This window comes from Podarcis vaucheri (assembly GCF_965113315.1).
Source record: "Podarcis vaucheri genome assembly, chromosome: 7".
Taxonomy (NCBI): domain Eukaryota; kingdom Metazoa; phylum Chordata; class Lepidosauria; order Squamata; family Lacertidae; genus Podarcis; species Podarcis vaucheri.
Window position 1 is genome coordinate 58,628,813 of NC_138765.1, and position 20,347 is coordinate 58,649,159.

At 47.9% G+C, this 20,347-nt stretch overlaps 1 long non-coding RNA gene across 1 annotated transcript; it reads right to left on the minus strand.

The window, feature by feature from the left end:
- Positions 1–3,529: 3,529 nt before the first annotated feature.
- LOC309537891 lies at positions 3,530–20,038 on the minus strand. Its single transcript, XR_014222044.1, has 2 exons — positions 19,882–20,038; positions 3,530–3,812 (listed from the first exon to the last, which is right to left on the minus strand). It is a non-coding gene; the product is annotated as an uncharacterized lncRNA (long non-coding RNA).
- Positions 20,039–20,347: the final 309 nt, after the last annotated feature.

Genomic DNA, 20,347 nt, shown 5'->3' on the forward strand with positions numbered 1-20,347 from the left:
TGACCCACCCATTAGCCTCTGTGGAGCAGTTGCTTCAGGCAACAGGCTGAGAAAAGCTGAGAGGGGCTCTTGTTGCCTGCAATCGCCACCAGTGGTACACCTTGGTAATATGACATCCTGTGTGAGACCAAAATTTGACACACACACCACCAGCCTTGTGATGCCTTTCCGAAGCCGGCTAAGTGAGATGCTGGGCTTTGGAGAGGAGGTGTGAGGCTCTGGCATAGTCCTAGATCCCTCCTGCCTCCTTTCCCAAGCTGGGCAAGTGCTAACTAGGCATTGGGAAGCAGGTAAGAAGGCGCCCTCTTGGCCTGGTGCCTTGTGGGTGAACCAGTGTGGTGTAGTGGTTAAGAGCGGGAGTCTCGTAATCTGGGGAACCGGGTTCGAGTCTCAGCTCCTCCACATGCAGCTGCTGGGTGACCTTGGGCTAGTCACACTTCTCTGAAGTCTCTCAGCCCCACTCACCTCACAGAGTGTTTGTTGTTGGGGAGGAAGGGAAAGGAGAATGTTAGCTGCTTTGAGACTCCTTAAAGGGAGTGAAAGGCGGGATATCAAATCCAAACTCTTCTTCTTCTTCTTCTTCTTCTTGTGTCAATGATGCTCCCCTAAATCCGCCTCTATTGCCACCTCAGAAGAGTGGGGCTGTCACTGCCGCTACTTACTCTTCTCCAGCCTCCTTTTTTCTCCCCTGCCACCTCCAGCTTCGCTGGGCTGCCTCCAGTCACTTCAGGCAATGGCAGCGAGGAGGAGGTGTCTATAGCAAGGGGATGCCAATTTTTGTTTTGCCTAAGTGGCCATATGTCTTGGACCAGCCCTGCATCCCATGTTTGAGGCAATTGTAAATTATATGGCATTTGCATCCTGCTGGTGGTTATTCAGCTGCTTTAATATAAGATACACTGACCTGTGTTTTGCAACATTTACAGAGGCATTGTCAGCACATAAGATGACACGGTGTTAATGTTGATAGCATTCTCCTGGAGAATGCGGGAAATCTGTGTCGCAATTGCCTCACTTGTCTTGTCATTGTCATTGTGAAAATGAAGCAAGCCATGCTTAATTCCCTCTCTGTCACTCATAACAGTCACACAGTTATTGGGACAATTTCCCTGTGTCCCTTGTTGGTGGCAACAGATCCAGCTGGGATAGGGGAACCACATTTGCATACCATCCGAGTCCTTACTCACATGTTCTGGTTATTTTGGTCCCAAAATGTTTTCTGCTATGCTAGTTGCTTTTGTTCATCCATAGGAATTTTATTTCTTTTCTTGCTTGCAATTTCTTGGAAGCATTTTGTTTGTCCGCCCTTGACTTGCACCATTTAATGGTGAGAAATACCGTGGTAAACCTACAGAACTTCAGCTATTATCACTGGAATTTCTGGGGACAAATCTTTTTCAGTTAAAAAAGAAAAGATGAGATTTGTTGCATCCTTTTGTTGTTGGTTTCTCATTTGTTATGCTTTCTGCTTTCTGCATGGCTTCTTGCGGCTTCTCTCCTCTCCTATTTAACCAAATACCCTCGGTAGCATAAAGTGCATTCTGCTGTAACTATGTCGACTTTGTGAAGCCAATTTTTGAACGCATCTTCCTTGCACTATTTTTGTAGACAGAAACACAGCTCCCCTTTGGAACTGCTCAACAACACATTTTATGAAATGATTTGAGAACTGTTTTCTTTCTCTTTTTACTTTTTACAGCCATTCTCAGTAGCTAGAAAGCATTGCTTTTAGATTTTCTTAAATGCATTCAGCTGTCTCTAGCGGAGAACAGACCCACTGAAATTGAAAGGTTATGTCCATTAATTTCAGTAGGTCTACTATGAATAGGATGAACATTGGCTACAAACCATAGTTTTACCCATTTTTGTGTATCCTGCCCTGGGCTCTTTTGGAATGAAAGGTGGAAAACAAGGCTGGATGATATGCCATGACATATAAAATGGTAGAATCATAGAATCTTAGAGTTGGAATAGACCACAAGGGCCATCGAGTCCAACCCCTTGCCAAGCAGGAAACACCATCAGAGCACTCCTGACATATGGTTGTCAAGCCTCTGCTTAAAGACCTCCAAAGTAGGAGACTCCACCACACTCCTTGGCAGCAAATTCCACTGTCGAACAGCTCTTACTGTCAGGAAGTTCTTCCTAATGTTTAGGTGGAATCTTCTTTCTTGTAGTTTGAATCCATTGCTCCGTATCCGCTTCTCTGGAGCAGCAGAAAACAACCTTTCTCCCTCCTCTATGTGACATCCTTTTATATATTTGAACATGGCTATCATATCACTCCTAAACCTCCTCTTCTCCAGGCTAAACATGCCCAGCTCCGTTAGCCGTTCCTCATAAGGCATCGTTTCCAGGCCTTTGACCATTTTGGTTGCCCTCCTCTGGACACGTTCCAGTTTGTCAGTGTCCTTCTTGAACTGTGGTGCCCAGAACTGGACACAGTACTCCAGGTGAGGTCTGACCAGAGCAGAATACAGTGGCACTATTACTTCCCTTGATCTAGATGCTATACTCCTTTTGATGCAGCCCAGAATTGCATTGGCTTTTTTAGCTGCCGCATCACACTGTTGGCTCATGTCAAGTTTGTGGTCAACCAAGATTCCTAGATCCTTTTCACATGTACTGCTCTCAAGCCAGGTGTCACCCATCTTGTATTTGTGCCTCTCATTTTTTTTGCCCAAGTGCAATACTTTGCATTTCTCCCTGTTAAAAGTTCACTGTTAAAGTAGGATGCTTTCATTTTATTTTTCACAACTAGGTGTGGAATACATCTCTATCTCTATCTCTATCTCTATCTCTATCTCTATCTCTATCTCTATCTCTATCTCTATCTCTATCTCTATCTCTATCACTATCTCTATCTCTATCTCTACCTCTACCTCTACCTCTACCTCTATCTCTCTATATCTCTATCCAGTGCTTTTTTTCTTTAAAAAAATGTTTAGGGGTACTCTCATTTTGACTCAGAAAAATGACCATTTTATAGTTCAAATCAGGAAAAATAAATACAGTAAATGGACAAAAGTACAAAGATTCACAAAAAGTTCTGCGTACCCCCAGAAAAAAACACTGCCTATATCTATATCTCCATGGCATGAATTAGGTGAATAAGGTGATCTGTGCTCATGGTTGTATGTGGTTGCAGACGGAACCATGCCAGGGAAAGCATTAGAGGCCATTCCCTTTAGTCCAACCTAGAAGCCAGGGGCAGATTATAAGCAATCATTTCACACAATGGCCAGACAGATGTTTTTGCTTCTCAGTCACAAAAGAACAGCTAAGAAAAGCATGTTCCAAGGACCATCTGAGAATCATTGTTTCCCCAGAAGGACTGTGACAACCTGGCAGATATGTCCGTCTGGCAGCTCAAGGGGCACCTGTCTGCTCATAGATAATGTAAGGCACTGGCAAGTTTACCAGAGCCTTTGGAGAACACCTCTCAAATTATATACTTCAAAACCAACACCCCCCTTGCCAAGCAGTCTGGTGGAGTTCCCAACCATAACATGATCATTCTGAGTCCCTGTTAACCATAATTGCCTTGACATGTATTTTTTTCGCTTCAGCAATTCATCTCAGCAGCATTTAAGTCATTTGCCTTTGGTCTGCTTTGCTTTCTTCCCATCCTTTGCTCGGTAGCCTTTGGTGTTGGCTACATCTGTGTTTTCCAATCCTCTTAAGGCGGCTTGCCCAAGCTGGATTTTTTTTAGAAAAAGAAATAAATGAATGCAGAGATGCTTTTTCTCCTGTTCTTTCAACCTCTACTTGCTCTTCAAACTTCAGCTCCAATGGGCAACGGCTGGGAATGGCTAAAAATGGAAAGAAGTGGGTAAGAATTGCAGCCATAGTTTGTAAAAATTGGTGGAAGGAAGGTTGTGCTGGTGGGACTTGATTCCATTGCATGGACCTCTCTCATAAACACTAAAACCTGTGGGCATCTAATGAAACTGAATGTTGGAAGATGAAAGAAAGGACTTAGTGCTTAGTTAAACTATGGAGCTCACCCTTTACAGGAGGCAGTGATGGCCACCAACTTGGATGGCTTTAAAAGAGGAATAGACAAATTCATGGAGAATAAGGCTATCGGTGGCTACTAGCCATGATGGCTCTGCTCTGCTGTAATGCTTCTGAATACCAGTTGCTGGAAACTGCAGGAGAGCGAGAGGGCTCTTGTGGTTGGGTCCTGCTTGTGGGTTTCACACAGGCACTTGTGTGCTCACTGTGAGAACAGGATGCTGGACTAGATGGGCCACTGGCTGGATCCAGCAGACTCCTCTTCTATCCTTATTCAGCTCTAGGGTGCAAGGAGAGGTACCGTGATCCCTGCCCCCACCTTCCACCTCTTGCCTCATCCCTAGTGCAGTTATATTCCCCTTGATCACTTCCCAAGCCCATGGATACTGATTTCGTCAAACATGCCCACCTGATGCCAATGTCGTTCTCCTCTGGGCATCAGCAAAGTCCACCTCTTAGGTTTTTACAGTGCATTTCTGTGCATCGGCAATGGGGAACGTCAGGTTTTGCAGGGATGGATGTGGCCTTTCCATCTGGCCCTCGGGACTCTTATCAGAGCAACATCCCTCAATGGCCCTGCCTTGCACCCTTCTTGGTGTTTTGGCTTGGCTGGAAGATGTTCTTTAACTCTGATAGCACTCCCTGAGTGTCTGAATGGAGGACAGAGAAGAGTCTGCGAGTGTGCATAGAATTATCCTACTGTATAGGTAAAATTCACATTTGTTGCTCTGCCTACTTTTCCATTTGGACCTGCCCACCACCGTTATGTGGCCCTCAGAAGGGAATGTGGCCCCCTTTCTGAAAAAGGGTCCCCACACTTGCTATACGTGTTTACTCAGAAGTAAGACCCACTGAGTTCACTTTAATTTTGGGATGCAAGGAAGAATTCCCTGAAACTGCACCACAACCACCACCCACCCACCCACCCACCCACCCACCCACATTTATAGCTGCCAGTAGCTGTTTGTGTGCTTTTGATGCTGTCAACAGTTAATCCCCCTGTTGCCCTTGTGTGCCATCCTTATAGTTCTTTCTGATCCTTTCCCGACCAGGAGGGATTGGCTTCACAGCCAATTCAGGATGGAGGCAGTAAAGGGAAGGAACTTAGTTAAACTTAGTTTAAAAATATGAGGATCACAAAATAGTGCCCATCATCAGCAGGGAAAGGGAATAACCCAAGTGCATTGTCCTTCCACCCCAAATAATGGCAGAGTGCCTCTTCCAACCCCACAGGCTGAAAATACAGTAGTGAAGTTGCAGGAAGCTTTTCTGCTCGGCTTTTTCTAAAGACTTGCACCTCAGATAGCATTGTTGTGAGCACCCTGCTATTCCCAATCTACAAGTCAATAAAATGTCTTAAGAGACGCTTCCCTCCATTAAATATATTCCTGTCAAATCGAATAACTTGTTCTTTTAATCCCTCTCTGCCTTACAGTAAAATTAATGAATTTTCCTTATAAAATACTTGAGTGTGTATGGGGGGGGGGAGGTTTTACAATGCAAAACTCTGTTGCTTATCTAGTTATATCTAAATTAACAGCATCTCTTGCTAGCAGGTGCTATATTTGGAAAGCAACATACTGTAAGCAATTAGAGAATTGTATGTAAATATATAATTTGTCTGACGAAAGAAGCTCTTTAGTGTGATTAACTCTCATTTAAAACTTCACTGTCAAAGGTAAACATTTTCCCCAAAACTACTGAGTCAGGATCAGAAATCTATCAAAAAATGTGTTGGAATTAGGGTGGGTGTGAGGTGCCCATTATCAAAAATAAGAAGCTAAAGTATTTATAGCTGGGGGCTTCAGGGTAGGGGGGGGAACCCAAATGCTTATATAAAAGCATTACTGCAACACTTTGAAAAGATGCAACCAGTATCTTCCCTTTGGAAGACGTTGCCAGCAATATGCTGAGGACACAGAGCTCTACTTCTCCTTTCCATCTGCAGGTGAGACAGTGGAAGTGCTGGGCTGCTGTCTTGCTTTGGTAATGGACTGGATGAAAGCCAACAAGCTGAAGCTCAATCCAGTTAAGACTGGGGCACTGTTAGTGGGTGGTTCCCTAGACTACACAGATGGATAGGAGGTGGCCTGCTCTTGATGTGGTTACACCCCCTCTGAAGTGGGTACATAGTTTGGGGGCGCCTTTGGATCATATGCTGTCACTTGAGGTTCAGGTGGCCCCAGTGGCATGGAATGTCTTCCATCAGCTTCGGCAGGTGTCCCATCTATGCCCCTATCCGGACAGGGATAGTTGAACTTTTGTTGTCTATGCTCTGGTAACCTCTAGGTTAGATGGCTACAATGCATTACACGTAGGGCTGCCTCTGTAGATGGTTTGGACGGATGGTGCAGAATGTGGCAGCCAGGTTGCTTACTGGGGCAAGATGGTTTGAGCATATTACACTGATCCTGGTCGAACTGTACAGGCTGCCAATTAATTTCCAGGCCCAATTCAAAATGCTGGTTTTGACCTATAAAGCCTTAAACAGCTCAGGGCCACAATATCTCAAGGACTATCTCTCCCCATATGAACTGACCCAGACCCTGCAATCATCAGCTGAGGCCCTTCTTTGTGTTCCTCCTTCACAAGAGGTCCGGAGAGTGGTAAGTTAATGGGCTTTTTCTGTGGTGGCTCCCCTTTTATGAAATGCCCTCCCCAGAGAAGCTTGCCTGGTGCCTTCATTACATATCTTTAGGCACCAGGCAAAATGTTTCTCTATAACCAGGCCTTTGGCTGGCCTTTTAAATGCATTTGTGGGAGGGGAGTTGTAAGGGTTCCAAGCGGTTGCTCGAGAGCAAGGAGGCAATTACCTGCCTACTTGGTAGTAAAGCCTTGCTTTAGCTGCAAAAATAAACTTTATCTGTCCAGAGCGCCACTCTTCCGTGGCTGGCTCATTCACTGGCAGAATCAGTAAGTGGGCGGTTCTTAAACTTTCCCCAGCAAAGTAATTTCTTGACGCCCAGTCTGTGCCTCCCCTCTCTGCGCGGAAGCTTTCTGTGCAAGGAGGCCGTGGGTAACGGAGGACCCCTCTCCTCCCCACTTTGCCCAGGCAAAGTCTCCTGGCACCGCCTCGCCTCCTCCGAGCCCTGCAGCTCCTCTCCACTGGAGGCGTGGTTACTCTCCTCCACTGAGGAGGAGCTGCTTCCCACGATCTCTATAATCCATTCGGCTTTTCCTCTCTCCCTCCTGAACCGATGGCAGTTCCCTGACAGGAGTTGTGGCTTGTTTTTGTTTTATTATGTATTTTGTGTCCCATTTTGTATTTTTCTGTTGTGAACTGCCCTGTGATATTTGGATGAAGGGTGATATGCAAATTTAAATAATAATTATAATAATAATTCCCTGTAGAAGTAAAAATTACAGATAAGAAAGTACAGTCATACCTCGGGTTACAGACGCTTCGGGTTGCGCGATTTCAGGTTGCGCACTGTGCCGAACCTGGAAGTACCAGAACGGGTTACTTCTGGGTTTCAGCACTTGTACATGCGCAGAAGTGCTAAATCACACTTTGCACATGCACAGAAATGCTGAATCGCAACCTGCGTGTCTGCACATGTGGCACTGCGGGTTGCAAATGCTGCGGGTTGCAAACGTGCTTCCCGCACGGATCACGTTCGCAACCCAAGCATCCACTGTACTCTGGACTGGGATCATGAAGAGAAGTACAGTGGTACCTCGGGTTAAGAACTTAATTCGTTCTGGAGGTCCGTTATTAACATGAAATTGTTCTTAACCTGAAGCACCACTTTAGCTAATGGGGCCTCCCGCTGCTGCTGCGCCAGCAAAGCACAATTTCTGTTCTCATCCTGAAGCAAAGTTCTTAACCAGAGGTACTATTTCTGGGGTAGGGGAGTCTGTAACCTGAAATGACTGTAACCTGAGATACCACTGTAGTGCTAAAATGATTTCAACTATTTTTCTGAGAAGGCAAAAGATACAAAGATGCCCACACAAATTCCCATCTCCATCAACATTTTACCATGTTGCAACAAGGGCCTAGTTTGCAGTTGATGATGTTTATTCTGCTGTGTCAAATCCAATTTGGAAGGTGCTCTTTGTGTGAAAACTTGAGAAAGGCTTGACAAATCAGCAGTGCTGGAAACTATAAGCATCCATTACGCAACCTACCAAGGCGGAATCTTGGGCTAATGTGGTTGTATAAGGTTCCTATCCACTTGCCACAGCTTCTTGGAATTTATTTAGGCATGATGGCAAGATATGAGGAGGGGGCTACCCCTCCCTTAAAAAACAAACAAACCCACAACACATGTTATTCATGCTCAGTTCCTGTTTCTACTGGCTTGGCTTGCCTGGCAGCCATTTTGTGTTATGCCACAACCCCACATCACCCATTCTGGGGCTGCAGCCTATGACACTTTCTCAAAACTCCAAAAAGCTTTGGTGATCCCTGTTCTCGAATGCCATTGTTCAGTGGTCATGGTTACTAGAAACACTGCATGTGTCTAGAGGTCTTTTTATTATTTCTATACACATTTCAGCTCTAGAACTGAAAACATTCTTGGGCTGGATGTTGTGTGCTGTGAATAAAAGGTGGGAGGGCCATCTATGTCACCCCAAACACTTTGGAGGACGGATGGGATTATAAAGCGTGTTCTCCATCAAATGAGAGCACGTGTTGCGGTTGGGAGAATACAAGCCACCCTGTTGTTGCTAGGCAGGTTTGGATAAAGTTGAACCCCCTTTAAAGGGTTAATTGGGTTACTGGGGAGTTTAGCATGTTGCCAATTATGGAGGAAGGGGCAGAGGCTATAAATATAGGTTACTCACGTGGGAGCGTCCTCTTGGCCTCTGCATCGGATCACGGAGCAGATCGTCTCGAGCCGGCTGTATTGAGTATAAAAAATTGCTTAATTCCCGCTGACTTTCTTGGGCCTTTTGCCTTTTGTTCCTTCCCCTTTATTAATTTCCTTCCCTTTTCACTCCCTCCTTTTGTCTAATTCCACCCCCTTTTCTTTTGTTCCGGTTTATGTAGTTTAATTTAATTTGATTTATTTCTTTAATTTAATTGCCAGCGGTTTTAAGGGGAGTGGGGTGCCCCCACCCCCCACCCCCCCCCAGCCCGGGGGAGGCCTTCCTCCCGGCGCCGTTAGAAGCGCCTGCACCCTCGCCGGGCAGCAGCCCGCCCTTCCCATCCATAGCTCCGTGGCGCGGAGCGCTTTCTTGCCCCCCGCCCTCCTCGCGGCTCCCACGCGTGCGGGCCTACCTGCGGCCGCGGCGGGCGGCTGGATTTAGGCCCAATTTTGCTGAGGGCCGTTGCCGCGTCGGCGGCGTCCCGCCCTCCGGGGCTGTGTCCGGTGGCCGCGCGGCGGCGGTGGGGGAGGTGCGCGCTATCGGGGGATTCTCCGCAGGCCCCAGGCTTGAGCCAGCGGGCCCTCCCGCCTCGCGTGGGAGCGCGGGGGGGGCGCATACAGGCCTCTTGCAGCGGCGCTGCGGCCTGGGTGCGCTCGTCGACTGGCTGCAATTGCGGAGTCATTCTAACTGGCTCCGCCATTTTGGGCACCTTCTTGCTGACGGCTCCCCCTAGTGGATATGAAAGGTACTGCGCCTCAGTGGTTTTTCTGAAGGACTGGGCCGCATTCCCCCTTACCCCTCGCCCTCTGTTGGCTGCTAGTATATTATTTACACGTTGATTAATTGATTGACCGGGCAAGTACTAATTATTTCTGTTTGGTGGTAATTTCTTTGCGCTTGGGCCTGCTGCGGCCTCCTGGGTTAGCACCAGGGCTTAGGACCGTGTTGTTTGTCTTTCAATAAGTAGATAGATAGATAGATAGGTACTTTAATAGGCAAATACACCTGGCTATTGCCTTGGCCTAGAGACAGGCTTTATTCTGAGCTGCGGCCTGGTCTTCAATTAGGTGATCCGGCAGCAGCTGGTGGAAGGCCCAACTGGGCTTATTGTTTGGTGGTTGCTAGCTTTCTTACGCTAGCGATTGGCATTTACCTGGTTGATTTTATTTCCTGCTAGCAGGTATGGCTCCAAAGAAAGCTGCTACGCGCTCCAGCTCGGTCATCGCGTCAAAACGGCCTATTAGAGGTCCATCCCAAGCGCTTCGCTCTCCCCCCGCCAGCCAACCGGTGGGGCGAGTGCAATCATTGGTGGCAGGCATGGCAGGTGACCCTGCGGCTCTATCTCGCTTCGCAGCCGACTTGGACCTCTTCCTGCAGCATCGCTCTTCTCAACCGTCCACGTCTGGAGGGCCGCCCTCTGCAGCTGTGTTGCCGCCTCTGGTCTCATCATCATCTAGCGAGGATGAGGGAGAGGGACCGTCATCACAGGGTTTAATTAGGAACCCACAGTTATCCCAGTCCCCTGGCTTACCTGTGATACAGAGCCGGCCTCGGAGGGCAGGCCGCCTTTCCAGGCGGGCCCCGGAAAAAAGTGCACCATTGGCTGTGTCCACTCGCCGGCGCACGCCTGCTCGGTCTTCACCGGTTGTGGCCTCCGGTTCTGGTATCTCACATGTTGTCTCTACGCAGTCTGTTTCAGTTCCGTCTCAGCAGCATCCTGATTCGGAGTCCTCCGTCGAAGACAGTCTACCGGTTCCCGCCAGGAAGTCCATGGGAGGGAAGCGTCGCCACAAGAAGGCGTCTCGAAAACGTGCGAAGCGCAGGAAGGATGACTCCACTTCCTCTTCTTCGGGTACGTCTTCCTCTAGCTCTGATGACGAGGGTTCTCACTTGGAACTTTATTGGGGTTTTGGTGAATCGGCTTCAGGGCTTCCTAGGTGGGCTTGGGAACGTAGGTCCAACGCTCATCGGGCAAAGTATGGAGCTGTTCAAGAATGCAGAGATGGTGTGTTGGTTCCCGACGTTAAAGTCTCAACCAATTCGGCCAGGGATATTATCCCAGGCTCACACTTGTCTTCGAAGTTGCGGGCCAGGATTTTAAATGGGCGCTATGTAGACATTTTCAAATTAGCCCCGCCTTCTGAAGAGCAAGAAAAAGGAAGTGCTTCCACCAAAAAACGCTCGGGGGTTTCTGTGGCGGGCAGGACTTTCGAACAATGGCTTGACTGTTTTCAGGTCTTCGCCGGTATAGTTATGGCAGCTTATCCGCGTAGGTCCCTTCATTTGCTTGTTTATCTATCGATTGTGCGCTCTGCCTTTACCAAGGCGGGCGATAAGGCCGCGATCAAATACGATGAGAACTTTAGGCGTCGTGCGGCCAAGATCTCGTCTGCACGCTGGGATCGGAAAGATCTCGATGTGTGGACTACCTACGTCGCTCCGCTCATTGACAAAAAGGTACCTGAGCAGCAGAAGTTGGGCGTCTCTGCCTTTAGACCTGGCCGTCGATTGCCGTGTTGGGATTTTAACAGGACCTCTTGTCAGCGTTCAACTTGTAGATTTGCGCACACCTGTGAGAAATGCAATGGATTGCATCCGGCTTCCTCTTGTTTTGCTGGGCGGCGGCCCTTTCGTGGGGGAAAAGGGGGCCCTCAACAGCCCCCCAAAGCAGCCCCCCCACACCCTCTACCTCAGGAACAGCAAAATAAGGTGCTGACTTCCTTGGCCCAGACTCCTATTCGTCTGCCGGCCCTTCAAAAATGGCTCAAGTTTTACCCAGATAGGGAGGCCGCTCGTTACCTGAGCGATGGTTTTTCGGCTGGTTTTCGGATTCCGGTAGCCAAGCCTCCCGTGGCTCGGAACTCGTCTAATCAGAAATCAGTTCGTGAATTGCCAGAAATTGCCCGAAGGAAGATCTCGAAGGAGGTGGCTATGCATCGAATGGCTGGCCCCTTTTGTGCCCCTCCATTTCCTAATTTACATGTTTCCCCACTGGGAATAGTGCCAAAGAAGGCCCCAGGTGAATTCCGTCTGATCCATAATTTATCACATCCTAGGGGTACCTCAGTTAATGACGTGATTCCTCCAGAGCTCTGCTCAGTCAGGTATGCCTCTCTTGATCATGCGATCAAGATGATCCGGAAGTTTGGACCGGCTGCGTTATTGGCAAAATGCGATATAGAGTCTGCATTCCGTTTGCTGCCAATTCATCCGGAGGATTTCTGGCTGCTTGGTTTTCAGTTTGAGGGTAAATACTATTTTGACAAGGCCATGCCCATGGGCTGTTCTATAGCATGTGCTGCTTTCGAATCCTTCAGCACCTTTTTGGAGTGGGCCCTCAAGCTGAAAACTGGGTTGGACGGGGTTACTCATTACTTGGATGATTTTTTATTGGCTTCTGATTGCAAATCTGACAATTGCTCAGTCCTGTTGCGTGCTCTAGCTGCCCTTACTGAGGAATTAGGGGTCCCGTTAGCGGCAGAGAAGACTGAGGGTCCCTCGACTCAGCTTACGTATTTGGGTATCCTGTTGGATACGGTGTCTCAAACGTCCAGCTTGCCAAAGGTTAAGCTGGTGGCTTTGAGAAAGGTTATAGAGGAATTGCTTCCCTTGAAGAAGGTGTCCCTGCTGCAAATCCAATCGCTGCTAGGTCACCTGAATTTTGCCTGTAGGGTGGTGGCCCCTGGTCGCCCCTTTTGCTCTCGTTTGGCTCGCCTCACGGTGGGCTTGAAGGCCCCGCATCATCGTGTTCGTCTTTCTAAGGAGGTGAGGGCTGATCTCAGCATATGGCTTGAATTTTTGGAGGAATTCAATGGGGTATCGTTATGGCAAGACACTTTGAACTTGCAGAACGATTTTCAGGTGCACTCAGACGCTGCAGGGTCCCAAGGTTTTGGCCTATATTGGATGGGCAGGTGGTGTGCCAAGCGCTGGCCTCTTGATTGGCAGGGAACAGCTATTACGCGGGACCTAACTTTTCTTGAGTTCTTTCCCATTGCAGTGGCAGTGCACTTGTGGGTCGAAGAGTTCAGAGACCGACGTGTCTGCTTTTGGACCGATAACCAGGCGGTGGTGGACGTGCTGGCCAAGCTGTCGTCCCGCTCTCCTAGGGTGTCGGCCCTGTTGCGGGCTTTTGTTTTACATTGTTTACGTTATAACATAGTGTTTTCCGCTCGTTTTGTTCCGGGGGTGTCTAACGAAATTGCCGATGCTCTGTCCCGTTTTCAGATGGAGCGGTTCAGACTTCTGGTTCCAGAGGCTCGGAAACGTCCGGAATGTTTCCCGGATCATCTCTGGAGCCTTGGCAGGAGCTAGTTTTTCAGGGAGTAATGGCTTCTATTTCCCCTTCTACTCTCAGGTCTTACACCAAAGCATGGTCTGATTTTTTGTCCTTTACTTATCAGTCAGCCGGGGAGCAGAGGGGGGCTTCCCCCTCTACTTCTCAGGTGCTAAGATATTTGGCGCACCTGTTTCAGCTAGGACGTGCAGCTAAGACGCTAAAAATCCAGGCAGCTGCCATTGCCTTTTTCTGCAAGGCTTATTTCGACAAAGATCCTTGCGCTAAGTTTGCCGTGCGCAAGGCCCTTGAGGGATGGGGTAGGCTTTGTCCTTCCCAGCCAGCTACTAGGCACCCTATCTCATATGATTTGCTGTGCAAGATGCGCAAAGTGTTGAGGAAGGTTTGCTGGTCGAGGTATGAGGCTCGCCTTTTTTCTGCAGCCTTTTCTATTGCCTTCTTCGGAGCGCTAAGGGTAGGTGAGCTCGTATGGGAAGAACACAATAATGGCCGTTCTAGGGGATTATTGCTTCAGGATGCACAGCTATCTCCGGATGAGCTGAGACTTCTCATTAGGAACTCAAAAACGGACCAGGGTGGAAGGGGAGCCCTCATTCGTCTCCCGGCCACAAGGGAAGCGGGTCCGTGTCCGGTCAAAGATGTCAGAAGGTACTTGTCCATTCGGGCCCCGGGGGAAGGTCCACTGTTGCAGCACGAAGATGGGTCGCCTCTGTCCAGGCGACAGTTTGCAAGGGTGATGCGGAAGGCCATTGCGGCTTGTGGTGATTCTGCTAGTGATTTTGCCCCACATTCTTTCAGGATTGGGGCTGCCACGACGGCAGCCCATTGGGGCCTGTCTGCAGGCAGAATAAAGAATTTGGGTCGCTGGAAGTCGAACGCGTTTAAAGGCTATGTTCACTAACATCAGGTTTTCATATTTTGTTTCTCTACACCAGGTTTAGCAGCCGTACGCGTATGGATGGTGGGGCACAGTATCGTACATTGGGCCGGTGTTGGAGCCAGGCAACTCGGATTGGGACCAGGTCTCGGCCTTCCTGCTCACGTGCGTGTATCTTGGCTGGCCAGAAGGGGAATGTCCTGGACTGAGTTTCTGCCACTGATTCGTAGGCAGCTGGCTGAGGAAGGGCCGCCCATGGCCATTGTGGTGCAGTTGGGTGAAAACGACCTGGTTTCTATGGACTGTGCTTCGTTACGTGCTGCTATCCTGGGTGATCTTGAAATGCTGCGAGCACTGGTGCCGGCAACAAAAATTTTCTGGTCAAAATTTTTGCAAAGGCGCAGTTGGAGAGGCAGTCGTTGCCCAACTGCCACCGAGAGGGCTAGGAAGCGGATCAATTCGGCGGTCTCGAAAAAGGTTTTCGAGTTGGGAGGTGACGTGATTTCCCATCCCGAGATTCTGGCTAGGGATGAATCTCTTTTCAGGGATGATGGGGTGCATCTTTCGGCCTTAGGGAATAAGGCGTGGTTGGGTGCGGTGGTAGCTAAGCTAAGGTCTTGGCTGGGTTCGTGAGTGGTTTGGCGGCGAGCTTAAGGCTCCAGTGGCGGTTAGGCATTGGTTAAAATTGGTTGGGAGGGGTAAGTGCCTACCCCTCCAATGGTGGTGCGGAAAGGGAATTCCGTTAAAGGAATCCAGGGGCTTGCCATTCATTCGTCCTTGTCCCCGGAGTCGGACTTGGGCCGTGCAAGCCCCACAGGAACATGAGGGTGAGAGGTGTGGGACTGTTACCCAGCCTCACCTTCTCACCCAATACTTGTTTCCCAGGCTGGCTTCCGCTGGAATCCGGAAGTCCAGCCCTGTCCCTGGGCAAGGACAGATAGTCATAACCAATGCCTAAGCAACCACTCACGTATATTGTATTTGAATAAAGTTGTGGCCAAAATCATGCCAAAAACCTTAAACAAAATTAACGTGTGAAGTGTGAATTATTTGGTGAGGGTGGTTTGTGGGACTCAACACGCAAAGCGTGTTCTCCATCAAATGAGAGCACGTGTTGCGGTTGGGAGAATACAAGCCACCCTGTTGTTGCTAGGCAGGTTTGGATAAAGTTGAACCCCCTTTAAAGGGTTAATTGGGTTACTGGGGAGTTTAGCATGTTGCCAATTATGGAGGAAGGGGCAGAGGCTATAAATATAGGTTACTCACGTGGGAGCGTCCTCTTGGCCTCTGCATCGGATCACCCGCCCACCCTCCCTTTTATAGGGGGGTTTCTGGTTATTTTGACCTTGCTATGCCTGTCATGGGGTCGTCCGCCTTGGTGCGGGGGCCCGGTAGGAATTTACCATTTGGCTGATTGGCTGGTGCCATTTGGGTTTCGCCTACTGCGTAGCAAATAAGTCACAACTTGTAAGGTTGGCGGTTAGGCATTGGTTAAAATTGGTTGGGAGGGGTAAGTGCCTACCCCTCCAATGGTGGTGCGGAAAGGGAATTCCGTTAAAGGAATCCAGGGGCTTGCCATTCATTCGTCCTTGTCCCCGGAGTCGGACTTGGGCCGTGCAAGCCCCACAGGAACATGAGGGTGAGAGGTGTGGGACTGTTACCCAGCCTCACCTTCTCACCCAATACTTGTTTCCCAGGCTGGCTTCCACTGGAATCCGGAAGTCCAGCCCTGTCCCTGGGCAAGGACAGATAGTCATAACCAATGCCTAAGCAACCACTCACGTATATTGTATTTGAATAAAGTTGTGGCCAAAATCATGCCAAAAACCTTAAACAAAATTAACGTGTGAAGTGTGAATTATTTGGTGAGGGTGGCTTGTGGGACTCAACACGCAATGTTAATAATTACAACAATAAAACCTTGTTTGTTAACAAATTCATTTTCAAAACAGTGTTCCAGTTGGGCTCTTAATGTCTCTCTGCAAACAGCACAACAAATAGGTCGTCATTATGCCGGGGAACAGTCTGTTAATTTTATCTCAGGCCATGTCCTCCTCCCGTTACACAGAAAAACACTCATTCCTATATGAATGAATGCCTTCCTCATCACAATAATTTCCTAATGACGTTTCATGGTTGAGGGTTGCAGGTGGGGGAAGCCTTGTCTAGCATTGGCAGTAAAGTCCAAAATGAAATATAAAACATCCTTGCAAAAACTTCAGTCAGGGACAGAATGCAGCTGGGGGAAGGACGTAAGACTGGATTATGTGTCTCTGTATCAAACAGAGACATCTGCTGGTCAGTCCCAAAATGGCCCCAACATTCCGTTCTCTCAGGCTGGAAATGCCCTTATTTCCAGCCCAAACTGATCCCTCTCAATAACAACACAAAAGAGTTTGCCGTAACAGTAAGGCACCACGTTCAGGCTGCTACCAGCTCCTGTGCATTTGCAAGGGGTTATGCATCTGTTATGTACAAACCCCAAATCATGAGCAGAACTGGAGGTGGTATGTGGTGAAATTATGCCTCAGCGTGGTGGAAGCAACCTCCAGCAACCTCTGTAGGCCACTGCACTGGCTACCCCTGCTGTAGCATGACCCAGAAGCAGAGTCCATCATGGAGCGATATATATACATTTATACAGTAATCCCTCATCTTAACTTGCGTGATTTCAACCACAAGCAGTTGAAGGCAGGCTGGTTGACATTGCACAAGTCAAGTCCCAAGCAAGGCGTACAGCTTAAAACCTCTTTTCATTCCAGTTCCACTTGGGCTACTCAACACAAAAAAAGCTTTTAAACACTCTGCCTTGCTTACTGGACAAGGCCCACTTAGTGCACCAGTTTGAGGAGTGCTGAGGATGCTATAGGGCATGGGTCGACAAACTATGGCCCGGGGGCCGGATCCGGCCCGCGGACGGTCCAGGAATTGCTATGTGGATTGGTGTGGGGATTCTGATTGTTCAGGTTGCGCCATTTTCCTACGCACACCGCCGCGGAAGCACCTCCTCCCTCCCTCCTCCTGGCTTCTCCCCACCCTGCCTAGAGAAGGAAGGGGGCTGGGCTTTGTTGAGCTGTGGTTGGCTGAGCGCCATTTTAAGCAGCCCCTCTCCAGAGCCAGTCCTTTTGCACCGCTCATTGTCCCGCCAGCTGCTGCCGCTCGCAAAGCACAGGTAAGCAGCTACCAGGGCTCATCCAGTGCTGTGGAGAAGGGTCATGGGGGGGGGATTTTTATTTTTTTCAAAATATAGTCCGGCCCCCCACAAGGTCTAAGGGACAGTGGAAAAAGTTTGCTGACCCCTGCTCTAGGGACTCAGCAAGGTAAAGGTACCCCTGCCCATACGGGCCAGTCTTGACAGACTCTAGGGTTGTGCGCTTATCTCACTCTAGAGGCCAGGAGCCAGCGCTGTCCGCAGACACTTCCGGGTCACGTGGCCAGCGTGACAAAGCTGCTCCGACGAACCGGCACCAGAGCAGCACACGGAATGCCGTTTACCTTCCCACTATAAAGCGGTCCCTATTTATCTACTTGCACCTGGGGGGTGCTTTCGAACTGCTAAGTTGGCAGGCGCTGGGACCGAGCAACGGGAGCACACCCCGCCGTGGGGATTCGAACCACCGACCAAGCGATCGGCAAGTCCTAGGCACTGAGGTTTTACCCACAGCGCCACCCGCGTCCCTAGGGACTCAGCTACACAGCTGCAAATGAAACATTTTAAATGTGTTGTAAAGTGCAATATACAAAGGTGATACTAGATGGCGAAAATGAGCTATGAAAAATTTGATATATTTTTCAAAACTTTATTTTAAAAAGCATTTTCACAGCATTTTTTAAATATGTAGATTCCACCTCACTATCCCCGCCACCTGCTACCTGTGGGGCATCTCCAAATGTTTGACTATGAAAGTATTTCACATATATGTGTAACCCTTGGAATCAAACCCACACATAAAATGAGGACTTATTGTAGTGTATTCCTAAGCACATCTCCTCAGTCATAAGCCCCATGAGAAGACTTGCTTCAATGAGATTTAGGCTGTGTATACACCATAAATATAAAACACAACTCCCCCCCCCAAGAATCATGGGAAATGTAGTTTACTCCCTAGAGCTACACTTCCCAGCACCCATAACAAACTACAGTTCCCATGATTCTTTGGGGAAACTCATGTGCTTTAAATGTGTGGTATGAATTCAACCTCAATCCCCATCAAGGGCTTATAGCAAGGACATGGAATATGTGGACCTCCAGATACTGTGGGACTACAACTCCCATAATCCCCAAACATTAGCCATGCTGAATGGGGCTGATGGGTGTTGGAGCCCACTAACATCTGGGTGGGCTGAAGTTTCCTCATCCCTAACAGAAATGAGCCATCTTAGTTTTCAATGGCTCTCATTAAGATCCGTGGGACAAAGTAAAGGGGTAACAATCTGAGATGCAATAGGGAGTGAACAAAGTGTGTTCCTTGTTGCAGATATTGGAATATCTGGGGGGGGGAGGTTCCCCAGTAAATGACTTTGTGAGGGGAGGTGTCATTCATTCATATGGACAGTAATAGTATACATAAGAATAGTCCTGCTGGATCAGGTCAGTGATCCATCTGGTGCAACATCCTGATCTCACAGTGGCCAACCAAATGCCCATGGGAGGGCCACAATCAGGACCAGAGCAGAACAGCACTCTCCCATCTACTATGATGGGGGCAAAACTTACCCAACACCCACAACCATTGGTCTCCAATGAAATACATCCCCAGGAAGGAAAGGTTATAATGCAGATGTTTTGTGTTTGCACGCAGATGTTCTTCACTCACTTGCACTGCATAATGGATTTGATATTCTTAATTCAGCATAAACAAAAATTTATAGGGAGGCACACGTATTCATTCCAAAGGTGTATGATACAAAGAATTGTATTATGTAAAAGATTGTGCTTTTCATACTCCCACCATATAATTCCCCCCCCGGCTGCACTCTGGATCTCTCTTGCTCTCTCTCACACACACACCCCAAAGCCAAAAATATAACACGTTGTTCCCCTTAAAATATAAAAAATGAATTGCAACACATACCTACATTTCTAGCAATACTCTGATCTCACTGATCCCTTGGAAGCAGGAAGAGAAAGGTTGTACTCAATCAAAGCCAAATTGAACAGTAAATGGTAAATTAGCATCCAAATTACAGCAGTACATGAATCATAAAAAATAACTTGGAAATATCAAGAAATTTCCAGCTTTGTATTCAGCTAGTGATGTTTATAGCTGCAGCTCTCTCATAAACGGGTAGGAATAAAGAAACTGAGATGTTCCTAAGAACAGCCTGGCCAATAAAGAGAAAATTTGCTAAACTGCCATAATAAAGCATTAATTTCTACAGGGAAGGGGAACTTCCTTGTAAAGATGTTTACTATACATTAGAAGACGTCCATAACAGTTTGGTTTAATAAAGTCTCTTTCTCTTGTTTCTACGGTTCTCATCCTGTAATGTGGCGTCAAGACCACATAGAGATAGACAATGATTATCATCCGTTCTGGGTTAACTCAAGTCAAGTTACTCATGGGAGTTGCTCTCAATCTCTTTGCCAACCCTTAACGCGTCTTAGTAATTAGAATTGACAGTCAGGTGTTAGATTAAAATAGAGGCTGGTCGTTGCTATGTTAAAGAGATGGAACAAGATCCCTTATTTGCATGTGTCTCCTTATAAAGTATTTTCTAAGTGGAGATGATACTCCCAAAATGAAACTGGGGTTTTTGTGTGTGTGTGTTTTTTTGCCTTTCACGTACTGCAAACATCACTCGGATAGACAACAAATGAGCAAATCTTCTCCGAGCCGCTTTGATGGTGTCTAAATTTAATTTCGGAGCTTACCATTGCATCAGCCGCTCCTTGTAATCATTTGGCATTTTACGGAACGGAGAGAGATATTTAATTGGAGGCAGGGCGTACAGCCCAAGTCTCACAATGGGGTTCATTCCAAGGTAAGGCCAGCAGTAGGCCCTTTGCAGAGCTTTGGCCTCAGCAAGTGCCCAGTGATGCCTTCCACTAGCGCCAGCCCTGCCTTGTTATGCTGTCAATTGAGTTCTTTTTGTTGCCTGGGCAACAAAAGAAACATTGATTGATTTCTGGCCTGAGCTTTATGGATTTTGTGATTGTTGGTGGTTTTGATGCTCTATTTTGCTTTTTAAAAAACAACTATTACTGTAGTTTTACATTAGGGGTCCTGTGAATCAAAGCACAAGATATATTATATATAGTGGGGGTTTTTTAAAATAAGAATATCAAGTGCCTGTACTCATACCTTTATAAAATGTCGTGGGTGCCAGCACAAGTTGTA